The 14,107-nt window shown below is 41.5% G+C and overlaps 1 protein-coding gene across 1 annotated transcript in view; it reads right to left on the reverse strand.

The window, feature by feature from the left end:
- Positions 1 to 8,221, reverse strand: part of LOC125304379 (glutathione hydrolase 1 proenzyme-like) — a 29,596-nt gene extending 21,375 nt beyond the window's left edge. Inside the window, exon 1 of the mRNA XM_048258599.1 lies at positions 8,136 to 8,221. The gene's annotated coding sequence lies outside the window, so the exon portion shown is untranslated. The remainder of the gene's footprint in view (positions 1 to 8,135) is intronic.
- Between the last annotated feature and the right edge of the window lie 5,886 nt (positions 8,222 to 14,107).

Consider the following 14,107-nt stretch of genomic DNA (forward strand, 5'->3'; position numbering starts at 1 on the left):
CATCAGCTTTACAGTTAGCCCTCACATTTTAATTAGTCAGGGCAAATTAAATATCTCATAGCCTACCTAGTGAGAGGCCTGACCATGGTGAGTGGCACAGAGCCTGTCTATTCTGGGGCGGTAACGAGTTTTGACGCAGGATAGCTAAATTGTGCACATGTTCCCATGGTGATGATGGACATGATTGCATGAAGACTCATGGGTAGCCTATGTGTTATTTTATAAACACATGTGCAGTGATTACCTATTTCAAATAAAGATTAGCCTAGATAAAAATGGCTTCATTGTAGAGATATGCGCAGGGAGAGCACGCACTGTCCCTGCACCGCTCCCCCTCAAACACGTTGGCTCCTCCCCTCCTCCGCAAGATATGCATCAAAACATCAGCATTAGAGCTGGATTATCATGCTGAGTGAAGCTCAATGCTTTACTGATGTTAAAGCACGCACACGATTTTAAGTCATACACAACGGTACGCTAAAACTAAACTAAAGGTAAATTTAGCTAAGGTGGCAAAATTAATAAAGGCTAATTTTAGGCGTGAAAAGGAGGCTATACTTTCAGCTGACCAATGCCGAACCTGAAATTGCCAATATTAACAACATAACCCTTGCACTTTGGTTACAGAGACCAACTGAAAAGTAGAGTAACGAGTAACAGAAGGAGTAAGTAGTAGTAAACTGATATTCAGACATTCAGATAAGCAGAGAGCCATTAGTCTGCTGTTTAACCAACACCATAAGAACAAACTCACCAGATCTCAGATACCAGAAATGCGGCTCAACTTCCACAAAGATGAACTGAAGTGAACGTTTCAGCATTCAAGTTATATATGCAACAGCAAAGGTACAAGCACACAGACCAGACCACAGAGCAAGACTCACACCCCACCCTTAAACACATTTTGAGACACAAAGCACATTAATTCACATCAAGGCTGGACAGATAGGTGTGTTTATGCTGTTATCATGCCTCTGTACTCTCGACAGAGAGAAATATCCGAACACCAGGACACATAGTCAGGAGAGAAGAACATTTTCACACAAGCACAACCTATCAGGGCCAATTGCTGTTGCCACTTGCTGTACCCTGTGGCCAGGAAGCTGTAATGACCTCTCTCCCCTTGCACACATTTCTTCAGTGAGAACTGGGCTGTGTAATAAATCCGATACTGATACTGACTCAAACTATCTGATTTAAGTCTGATTATACTCTTTACACTAATTAAAAAACATCATGTACAGTGGGCAGTGCTTCGACTTGGCCAGCTTCACTCATGGTCGTTTGGCGTGGGATCACTTGTGGTATCATAGCGACTTTAATTTGTATTTTTCCAGTGAGGCGCTGCAACAACCCAAACAACGGTAGATGGCTCAAGTGAGCAGGGTGTCTCGTAAAAGAAATGGAGCCTGGAAAACCCTACACAGACTTCACTACAGACTTTAGCAGACTGGTTTAGAAATAATGTAATAGCCATAAATATGCCTGCCCTGCCCTAATAAAGAAATATTTGGTTAACTGCGAGTGAATCCGTTTGCAGCCGTAGAGGCATGGGACAAATTAAACATTCTGGTTTTCTCCGAGTGCAGCGATGATAGACAGACATCATTTGGACAAAATATAGAGTATTAACCTCCGTTGCTCAGCCAAATGCCTTCCTGTTACATCCTGTTATCGCGGAGTTACAGGCGATAAGCGATTTTTGATGGTCAAAAGTTTACTTCATTAGGGACTGTTAGATTTATTTATTTAAGGGGCTACGGAGGAGTTTTGGGAGCATTAGTCCAAAAGGCGTGGCCCTCCCTCGCCAAGCAATACATTTTTCTATGACCCTCCAAAGTGATTATGAAAAATCACTGTCAACTTTTCGGGTTTATAAGCCTACTGTATTTTAACGTTTTTTCACATATTTGGCCATAAGCCGTTTATCATAGGCTATCACGAAACCAAACTACAAAGGCGAACACTTTAACAGGGGAATTAATTGGGCATGAATCATGGTGAGCAGCTATTTAGCTACCTTAGAATAATAAGGTTCTATCTGCGTTTTGAGTAGGTACAACGGGACGATTGAAGCGAGGGGCCGAATGAAACATTCGGTTTTCTCCGAGTGCAGCGATGATAGACAGTTTGGACAAAACATGGAGCATATTAACCTCCGTTGCTCAGCCAAATGCCTTCCTGTTACGTCCTGGTATCGCGGGTTACAAGCGATAAACAATTTTTGATGGTCACAAGTTTACTTCATTAGCGGTTTATTTTTTGGATTATTAAAGAGTGTTTTTTTTTTTCATTTAAAGGTTTGACTTCGTGCTTATTCAGTAGAGCATTTAGTGCTCTCCCCAATCCCAGACGTTCACATTGCATGTTTGTTTGTAATGGATGCAACTTGAGATAGGCTATCGTTTGACAATGAGTTGTTAACAGAACCAAGACATATAGCCCAGCAGCAATCTAGGGACTGATCGTTATTTATTGAAGGGGCCACGGAGGAATTTTGAGTGCTTCAGTTGGAAGTTGCATGACCCCCTCTTGCCTGCTAGAAATTGTTCAATGACCCTCCGACAGAATTGTTAAAAAGACATGACCCTCCTGCCAATTGTCTTCCGCCCGGCGCCACAGCCACACACTTTGTGATAGCGTTCTTAAATCAATCTTTCCGTGAGCTTGCATGCTACCAGTCCTTCCTTTTCAAATGTGTTAGCCTGTTTGCACAATTTCACAACAATGCATGCCAACTTTTTCCGTGTTTATCCGTATTTTAACTTTCCCAGCTGTCTTGCCGTTTTAATGTTTTCCCGTAGAATATCCCATATTTTAATACTCTCAAAACAGCCCTGCCATCGGGCCTGTCTCTGTGTTGCCCTGTTGCTACCCTTGCCCTTCCAACGAAACATATGTCTTCAAATCATCGTTTTCCTTGCTTGAAGGCGAACTTAGAGTGATGTTAACCTATTTAAGTTTAAGTAGCGATTGTCGTGAAACCACGATTCATTAGGCGCTTGCATGTTAGGCCTTATGTCTCGTGCGCACCTGAGGCTACTCAGCTGCAAGAGAAATAATTTCCCCTGTTTGTATGTTCACTGCAGGTTGGCCTACCATAACTTACCAACTCTGCACTGTAGACTGGCTATTTATATTTTTTCTGTGAAATAAGCAAATGTATTTGTTCAACTTTATGAAGCAGAATTACGCATAGGGTACTTGGAACATAATACATTTGACAAAGGACAGATGAATGTTGCTAGTGATAAAATATTAACTTTCAGTGTTTTACGATGTCTTTGTCATGGGAAGTGTTTTCCCCATGCATTTATTCTAGGTTACTGTCAGTGACTGCTGTGAGAGAAGCGGGTTCTGTGTTTTGTTCATGTCAGTGACTGGAGAAGGGGGTCTGTGTTGTGTTGTGTTGCGTTGCGTTAATTTATTTTCATTGGACATACCGTGCCGTGCGTCCACAGCTCTTCAGTTCTGACAAAGCCAAAATTACTCCTTTTGAAACAATGAGTGCAGGAAGCGCGTTTGTATGGTTATATTGCTTTCGGAGGAGGGGGGTCCCAAGCAGCTTTCAGCCATAAGGCTACTTTGAGAACATTTCAATTCACCCGACACTAATATTCAAAATGTTGAAAACTATTTGGCATAGCCTATAAAGCAGTTTAATTAAATGGAATGTTAGTTGTAAACAAACGAGCTACTTGGTGAGGCTTGGCCTCACAGATGCGCTCGTGCCTTAGATGGAAAAATCTTCACGATAGGCCTAACCACCCGATTCACGTTGGCTGGGGGGAAGGGGGGCCATCAGACAATTGTGCACAGTTAATCCGGCCCTTCCCAAAAAATCACACCTTCCCACCTCTGACAGCTTAAAAGAAGTCAAAGGACTCCTTACTCACAGACCTATTCACAAACCTGCGGGTTTTGAAATCCTATGCAGCTACAGGAGCTTCCAATCGTGAGGAAGCAATTTTGCATTGTAGGCATAACTAACATGCAATAACGCCGCCAACAACAACCAAAACTAGGCTAATCATTGTCAACATTTAAATTAAATGTAACATTAGTGTGAATCAAATTAAAATGTTCTCTTTTGCAAACGTAGGCATAGTAACAGAATAATTTAATAATGTTACAAAGATACTACATCCATCCGTATGTTTCATTGGGCTACTCGGCTATTTGTTTTGCCTTGATTCATTTAGGCTAGGCCTTTTTATTCAGGGGCCATTATTCACAAAGAATTTTAAGGCTAAAAGTAGCTCCTAACTGGCGAATTTAGAGCAACTCCTAAAAATAATGGGCGTGTCACTTCTAACTTTAGGACCCTAATTTTTTCACAAAAGTAATTCACGAAGCATTTTAGACCTAAAAAGTAGCACCTAAGTCTGGGACAGCTTAAGTCGAGAGGACTCCTAACTCACTAAGACCTATTCATAAACAGCTTTTTGTGGCATTTTCACGTTGCGATGTTTTGAAATAGCCTATGTAACAGGACTTCCAATCATAGGGAACAATTTTGCATTCATAAAGGGATGCAATAACGCCACCAACAACAACCAAAACTACTCATTGTTAACATGTAAATGAAATGTAACGTTTCATTGTGAATCAAATTAAAATGTTCTCCTCTTTGCAAAGCGTAGCCTAGGGATATGGTGACAGATTAATTTAATAATGTTGCAAAGGTAGGCTACTGCATCAATCCATAGGCCTATGTTTCATTAGGCTACTAAGCTATTTGTTTTGCCTTACTCTTTATTCATTTAGGCTAGGCCTTTTTTATTCAGTTATTCATCATCTTCCGTCCTTCGCGACTACTTGTGTAAGCGCCGCATTCCGACCTGTCACCTGTCAGTCATCATCGGAAGAGGTGTTTGGAATTCAGCTACAATCGTCAGCCAATCAAGGTGGTCACTTCAGTCAAGCTCGTGCATGAGTAATGGCGTCATCCATAGCCATCGAAGACTCACTCCTAGTTTAGGAGTTGTCTGAAAAGGCTTTGTGAATAACTTTTAAGAAAACTCCAATCTAAAATCTTTAAGTGCGATTTAGGAGTAACCTACTCCTAGTAGTAAGATAAAAGCCTTTGTGAATAGCCTCACGGCCCCAGTTATTCATCATCTTCCGTCCTTGTGTAAGCATGCGCATTCTGAGACCTGTCACTCATCATTGTAAGGGAGGTGTTTGGAATCATGCCGCGTTACAATCATCAGCCAATCAGCCAATCAAGGTGGTCACGCTTGCCCATTTACCCAAATTAATGGTTGAATATTACTGATGATCATTATTTAAGAACATGCAGTGTGCGTAGGGTACCAAAACATCTTGCTCATAAAAAAGCATCATAACGCACATTCTGGCGGGTCTGTTATTTACTGTAGGCTGCGCAAACCACATGCCTTTATTTTGGGCAAGCCTGCATTCATTCATTCATTCAACCTTTATTTATTCTCGGAGGGTCATTGAGGGAAGCCCTCATTTTCAATGAAGCCGAAATTACAGAAGCGAAGCAAAGCGCTCCACAAACAAGACAACATTCGAGGCCTTCTGTTGAAGAATTTTATATAAAGCCCGCTGACAGTAATCCTCCTGCCCTGATAGGCCTACCACAGCTGTGGATAGTGTGGAGTGTTCAAGTAATAACACAATCAATGTGTGTCTCAATTGTCCCCAGCTGACCACCTCACACATTTCTCTAGATTTTGCAACGAACTTACATGACACAATGCCATAAAATATGCCAGTTTTAGGACACAGAATAATGTTTGTAATGATACCAGGTAGCCCAGGTATTGTCGAAGGTGCATGGTGAAGTGAAATTCTTACTTTGGAAAACAAACATTTGCCGATATCATCGCCGATCATCAGAATATTGCAACAGATTCTGTGTTCTGGACTGTAGGTAACTTGTTAAGCCAGTGGTTCTCAAACTTTTATTTCATTCCCCACTTTGATCAAGGGGCATGACTGATGATAGTGGAGATAGCGTGTTATCGAGGCTTTTGCAAGTCAGCATCTTCGACGGTAGTCTATTAAAAATATAAGTTTTCGATGTCCCAAGCGGAGAGCCATACTTTATTGTTTTTAACGATCTCTATGCTACTCACAAAAATGTAGGCATGGGGACATGATGAAGTAGGTTATCCAACTGTCATGTGTTAAATTATTGTGATTACGAGCCAGTGGTTTCAAACATTATCGTGACTCGGACATCTAACTAAATGCAACATGCTCATATCGTCCTCGCATTAGCAAAATGAGGACCAGTGTTTTTGTCAAATTGCAAATAGCTATTCGTTTTAACTATTTTTTTACAAAAAGCACTTCATACTATCTTAATCTTGGAATATGGGGAGGGAAGTGGGCGTCTGCAGTCAGCCAAATATGAATGTAATTCTGCGGCATAAAGCAGATGTAATTGTTTATTGTACAGAAAAATAAAAATGTCATGTCAAGCAGTCAATTGACTACATTGCAGTCAAGAAGTAGGGCAAATTAATTCTGAAACCAAAGCGTGAGTCATAGTTGTCTAAGCCTCTATTAGTAGCCTGTTAAAAGCGTCGCCAGATAGTATTAAATCGGCAACAACATTGTTTTCTGCAGAAGCCTACCCAAGGCTACAGATTAATTCTGAACAGTTATTTCTCTACTGGCTCAATTATCACACCACTGTTTTGATTTGCGTAGTTCGTTAACCCCAACACTGACAATAATGTAGACAGCAAATTTCGATTTCGATTTTAGGTGTAGTCAAGCCTTAAGCCATACCCAAGTAGCCTAAATCGAGGTAATATTTAATTATGCATGATTTATTTTGTTATTGAATTCGTAGGCTGGGATTACTCTCGGCAACAATTATGTAAGGGGGGGCAGGCAGAGCGATGTACAGTGGCAGAGCGACGCACAGTGGCTGAAAGTGGTACTAAAGCTTCACGCAGCTTCACGCCGCGTAATGCGCGAATGAAGTGGTCATTTGAAAGCGATGCCCACTGTACATTGTGTAATCTTGTGAAATTTCTTGTATGAAATCAGTATTTTGATCAGATGTACTGTACATGCACTGACTGATACTTATTCCATGGATAATGTAAGGTGCCAGGGTTGATATCACTTCTTGTTTGTTTTGCGTCAAATGCCATTGGTGCCATTGATTAGGGTGGCCTGGATGTCTCCTGATTCTGCCACTGTTACTGTATCTATCTATCCTTTGCTGTTGTGTGCTTAAACCCTGGATAATTCTGTGTCAAGTCAGAGACGCATATTCTGGAGTGCATTGCTTCGTGTGTGCCTCTCTCCTGTATACAGCCAAATTAAACTCTGCATCTTGATTGTACTTCTCCGTGACTGGATCTCGTGTCTCACTTTGGCATGCCATATTTTTACCAGCAACACACACACAGGACCCACACGCGAATTAGTGAAACACACTCAGCGCACAGTGAGGTGAAGCACACACTAATCCTGACGCAGTGAGCTGCCTGCAACAACAGCGGCGCTCGGGGAGCAGTGAAGGGTTAGGTGCCTTGCTCAAGGGCACTTCAGTCGTGCCTACTGGTCGGGGTTCCCGACCGGCAACCCTCCGGTAACAAGTCCGAAGCGCTAACCAGTAGGCTACGGCTGCCCCCATATTCTACTCCTCACTTTCAAGGAACGATGATGGGGTTCTCCACAGCAGAACACTTCACCAGCAGTTTAGAACCTCATCCTCTCCTGTCCTTAGCCCTGATGCACCAGTAGTTTAGAACCTCATCCTCTCCTGACCTTAGCCCTGATCCACCGCACAGGACCAGTCTCTGATATGACACAAGTCTGGCCCGTATACAGCACAGGTCGGGCCCGTATACAGCACAGGTCTGGCCCGTATACAGCACAGGTCTGGCCCCGTATACAGCACAGGTCTGGCTCCGTCTGGCCCCGTATACAGCACAGGTCTGGCCCGTATACAGCACAGGTCTGGCCCCGTATAGTATACAGCACAGGTCTGGCCCGTATACAGCCTTATCCAGGGATGTCCAGGGATTTACTCTATCCATCCTAACAGTTTCCCAGGTACTAATAGGGAAGCCAAAGCCAAAAGCTTTATCTCTAAATGTGTGAGAAAGAGTGAGTCAGAGAAAGAGACTTCCAAAGCCTACCTTGATATATCTGACCAGCGGTTAGTCTCTGTCTTGATGTATCTGACCAGTGGTTAGTCTCTGTCCTTATTACCCCTCTGTGTCTGGTCACGGTCGCACTGTTTAATAACTTATCGGCACCTGGGCTGTCAGGCTGTCACTGTATAACTTCTACAGGAATATTAAACTCCAGCCCTCTTGTGCTGTCATGGAGCACAGAGGCAACACACACACACACACACACACACAGACACACACACACACACACAGACGGGGCAGAGAGGTGGCATATGCAGGGGAGTTAAGGGTCTGGAGTACTGCACCTCCCAATGCAGAAAATCTCCAAAGATGACAGGAGACGGGAGTCCACATATACACACACACACACACACACACAACTGGCGCGCGCACACACACACACACACACACACACACACACGTATTCAACAAACAATATATCCTTTAAGTTGCATGACATGGCTTATTACCACTTGATGGGAATAGAACGTACCCCCACACAAAGTTTCATCGGAAAATCTGTCCATTGAAACCATCTAAACCCACCTACTGAGGACCAGCTGCAATACATGCATCACATACATAACCAAGTACCACAACAAGCAATACATGCATCACATACATAACCAAGTACCACAAGCAGTGCATGCATCACATATATAACCAAGTACCACAAGCAGTGCATGCATCACATACATAACCAAGTACCACAAGCAGTGCATGCATCACATACATAACCACCATAACAACAAGCAATACATGCATCATGTACAGGTGCTGGTCATATAATTAGAATATCATCAAAAAGTTGATTTATGTCAGTAATTCCATTCAAAAAGTGAAACTTGTATAATGTATACATTCATTCCACACAGACTGATATATTTCAAGTGTTCATTGTGAATTATTGTGAAAAGGTTCAATATTGAAGACACCTGGTGCCACACTCTAATCAGCTAATTAACCCATTTCACCCCGTCGGTCACAATTGTGACTGAAAAAAAAAGTACTTATAAGCCTCTAAAACTGTAACTGGGGAATATCCCAATACTCTTTCAGTAAATATTGAAACAATAAAGTGTTTCAATGAAATGTGTGCAGTGTCAAATGTTTTTGTCACATGACCAGAGCTGTTTACTTCCTGGTTGCACCTTGAGAAGAGGATGACGGCCTCACAGCTCCCAAATAAAAGGTTTTTAAAGTATGTTAAAATAAACATAGGACAAATATTTGTTGTACACATGGTCTTTAAGGTGTCTAGTTATGATATATACATTTATAATTATTCAAATGTATTTGGTGTGTTTGCAGAATGAGTAAACATGTTAACGGTCACAATAGTGACCGGTGGGATAGAATGTTGTATCTAAATGCACACATACTTCTACACCTACAAACACACAGACATACACATACTCATACATACACACAGAGACATACACACACAAATACACACACTCACACACAGATACACACACAAATACACACACTCACACACAGATACACACACACATACATACTCACACACACACACACACATATTCTCACACACACATGCACACACACACATACACATATTCACACACACAGACACACACACATACACGCTCACACACACACAAATATACACACTTACACACACAGATACACATACACACATACACACGGACATACACACTCACACACACACACAAATACACGCATACACACACAAATACACACATACACACACACACAGATATACACTCACATACACAGATATACACACTCAGACATACACACTCACACACACACAGACACAAACACACACACACACACAGAGATATACACACTCACACACACAGATACACACTCACACACACAGATATACACACTCAGACACACACACTCACACACACACAGACACAACACACACACACACACACAGATATACACAGATACACACTCACACACACACAGATACACACTCACACACAGATATACACTCACACACACAGATATATACACTCAGACACACACACAGACATACACACTCACACAGGCACAAACACACACACACACACATATATACACATAGTGTACACATATATATATATGTGTGTGTGTGTATGTGTGAGTGTGTATGTCTGTGTGTGTGTCTGAGTGTGTATATCTGTGTGTGTGAGTGTATATCTGTGTGTTTGTGTCTGTGTGTTGTTTATTTACCAGGAGCTTCGGCTCGTTAAAATAGAACCCAGAATGTGTATGTCTGTGCGTGAGTGTGTGTCTGCATGTAGTTGTGAGAGGTAGTGTATATGGTCTGCGTGTGTATCTGCATGGGGTGTGTGTGTGTGTGTGTATATCTATCTAGATACATGGGCACGATTCGATACAAGAAAAGGTACATGTTTATAAAAAATGATTCAGTACGATTCGATGCGGTTCAAGAATGGAAAGCATTCTGAAAGATGTTTTATCATTTGCTCATTATCAATTGGTGCACATTAATTTTATATTATCAATTATCATGATCATGGTTGTCAATTAGGCAAAAAAAAATGTGTGAATATTTATTATATTTATTATCTAAACTGAGGTTTGTTTCATATACTGTATTGAAATGAAAAAAGAATAGTCTACATTTCAGTCAAACACAGCAGCCAAATACAACATAAAAATACATTTTTATAGACTTTATAGATCTTTCACAGATTTTATAGAGTTATATCTGATTGTTTTCATGGAGCTGTAGCCTTGTTGAGGTAAGACAATACCAAAATAAAAGTGCTTAAGAAACTCTTGGCCTTTTCTCATATAGCCTAGCCTACCCTACAAGAATAAAATAGGCCTACAAATCAATGAACTCTCTGGGCTTATTTTGTTCCAACAGTAGACCTAATGCAGAAACCTATAATGCCACAAGTCTGAGTGAATATGAACAAAATCATTGGCTAATAATTTGTGCATCGTTTTAGCAGCCAGGGCCAAATTATTATTTAACATTAAGGAAATCCCTTCATCAAAGGTAAGGCTACTCTACAGACTATCCTTGCTGTTTAGGAATGCTATAAGTGTTTAATTTCGCGCTGGATTTCGAAAAACAAAAGCCAGCCGAGTGCAAGTTGTCACATGCTTAAGTTGCAGTAGATGTATGGGTAATGAGGTCATTTGACAACTTTGGCAATGAATGTAACCAAAAACGAACTGCATTACCCACAATTCCGTACCACGTATAGTTTCAAAACCGGAAGTGGGATGAACGCGCTGCTTGGAACGTAAATGAGAGTCTGAGCGAGCAGAAAACATTGTTAAGCGATTCATAACAAGTAAGTCGATACAACGACCGGTTCATTTCAGTTTTTTTCCGATACGGGGCTTTATGTATCGATGTAGCCGTATCTTACACGTTAAAAACGGATACCGATACGTATCGGTTAATCTTTACACCCCTAATATATATATATATATAATATATATATACACACCATATACACTAACTCTACATGCAGACACACACGCACGCACAGACATACACATTCAGGGTTCTATTTTAATGAGCCGAAGCTTCTGGTAAATAAACTATGTTTACATATTTTTCATATTTATTATTGCCATTGGTTCATATCAGTTTGAAAATTCCTGTCAGAATACCTTTATTTTAACAAAAAAGCAATTTGAGCAACCTTTAATTGAGTATACGCATATTATCCCACATAAAACATTATCCCCATAAAACTCACTTTTTCATCTACTTTCATCTACTTTTCTACATTAAAAAAAATAAATAATAATTATTGATTACTTCAAAGGGTTGCTAATAACACATGATTTGCATATTTGCATGTCTGGGAAAAATTTGGGCTTAAATGGGTTAACTCAAAACACCTGCAAAGGCCTTTAAATGGTCTCTCAGTCTAGTTATGTTGGCTACACAATCATGGGGAAGACTTGACAGTTGTCCAAAAGACGACCATTGACACCTTGCACAAGGAGGGAAAGACACAAAAGGTCATTGCTAAAGAGGCTGGCTGTTCACAGAGCTCCAAGCACATTAATAGAGAGGCGAAGGAAAGGAAAAGATGTGGTAGAAAAAAGTGTACAAGCAATAAAGATAACCGCACCCTGGTGAGGATTGTCAAACAAAACCCATTCAAAAATGTGGGTGAGATTCACAAAGAATGGACTGCAGCTGGAGTCAGTGCTTCAAGAACCACCACGCACAGACGTATGCAAGACACAAGTTTCAACTGTCGCATTCCTTGTGTCAAGCCACTCTTGAACGAGAGACAGCGTCAGAAGCATCTCCTCTGAGCTAAAGACAAAAAGGACTGGACTGCTGCGGAGTGGTCCAAAGTTATGTTCTCTGATGAAAGTAAATTTTGCATTTCCTTTGGAAATCAAGGTCCCAGAGTCTGGAGGAAGAGTGGAGAGACACAGAATCCATGTTGCTTGAAGTCCAGTGTAAAGTTTCCACAGTCAGTGATGGTCCACTGTGTTTTCTGACGTCCAGGGTCAACACAGCCGTCTACCAGGAAGCTTTAGAACACTTCATGCTTCCTGCTGCTGACCAACTTTATGTAGATGCAGATTTCATTTTCAAACAGGACTTGGCACCTGCACACAGTGCCAAAGCTACCAGTAGGCCTACCTGGTTTAAGGACCATGGTATCCCAGTTCTTAATTGGCCAGCAAACTCACCTGACCTTAACCCCATGGGGTATTGTGAAGAGGAAGATGCGATACGCCAGACCCAACAATGCAGAAGAGTTAAAGGCCACTATCAGAGCAACCTGGGCAGTGACACAGACTGATCGACTCCATGCAACGCCGCATTGCTGCAGTAATTCAGGCAAAAGGAGTCCCAACTAAGTATTGAGTGCTGTACATGCTCATTCTTTTCATGTTCACACTTTTCAGTTGGCCAACATTTCTAAAAAACTTTTTTTGTATTGGTCTTACATGTAGGCTATGTCAGTCAATACATTTTTTCAAATGTGCTTCATAAACATACAATACTGCACCACAAAAACGCAAACATCTGAATTATACCTCTCCCTTCACCCAAATAATGAAGGTGAAGGGAAGTTATTAAGCCTTAATGGTGTTTCCTAAAGGGGGTATTGTCAAACCTGCTACTACTAATACTACAAATACAACATGAAGAAAGTCAAGGACATGCATGCCAGCTTCCGCTCATCCCAGTATTAAAGTAAATCTGGTTTTAAATGGAAATGTATGGCTGTGTTATTTCTTTTTTGTGGGATGTCCAATTTATATGTAGAAATGCACATTTGCAAAGGTTACTTATGGCTCCCACACACAGCTGCGTTCCATCAACGCATTCCAGTGGGTGTTCCCGAAGGTAGCTATGCAAATGACTTGAAGTAAAACCATAATGTGATTGGTTGGTGCCGTCCGAGATTGGCTTTGATTGGCGGTGCCGTCTGTCGGTGCTGCAACAGCTGAACTCCTCAACGCGAAAGCAGCGGGGAGAAACGGACGCCGACGGACCCACAATTCAGTTCGGCAACGGATCACGTGAGCCCATTTAAAGTGAATGGGATGCGTCTCCAGCAACGCGATGCACGCAGCTGTGTGTGGGAGCCGTTAGTATAAGTAATAGTTACATGTCATAAAAGTGGCTCTACTTTTGATTTTGCACTGCTAATGTGGCTCTTGTGAAAAAAAATAGTGAGGATCACTGTTCTACGGTGTGAAGTAGGTAGCGATTCATGGGTTTCATCAGGTCCCTTTCCACAGGTGTATAAAATCAAATTTCTCCCTTGGGAGACAATTAAAGGATTATCTTGTCAACTAGTGCCGCGACCACCACGCGTGAAATGGTTAGGCACTCCCGTGACGTCACATTGTCGCATGACAGGTCGGGAATGGCGATATATAAAAGTTAATTAATGATCACAAACGTTTAAATAATGACAGTGTTTGTGGTGACTGCTGACTGAGATAAGGGAGGAGATTAAATAGATCCTGGAACT

Source organism: Alosa alosa, chromosome 12 (assembly GCF_017589495.1).
Source record: "Alosa alosa isolate M-15738 ecotype Scorff River chromosome 12, AALO_Geno_1.1, whole genome shotgun sequence".
NCBI lineage: Eukaryota > Metazoa > Chordata > Actinopteri > Clupeiformes > Clupeidae > Alosa > Alosa alosa.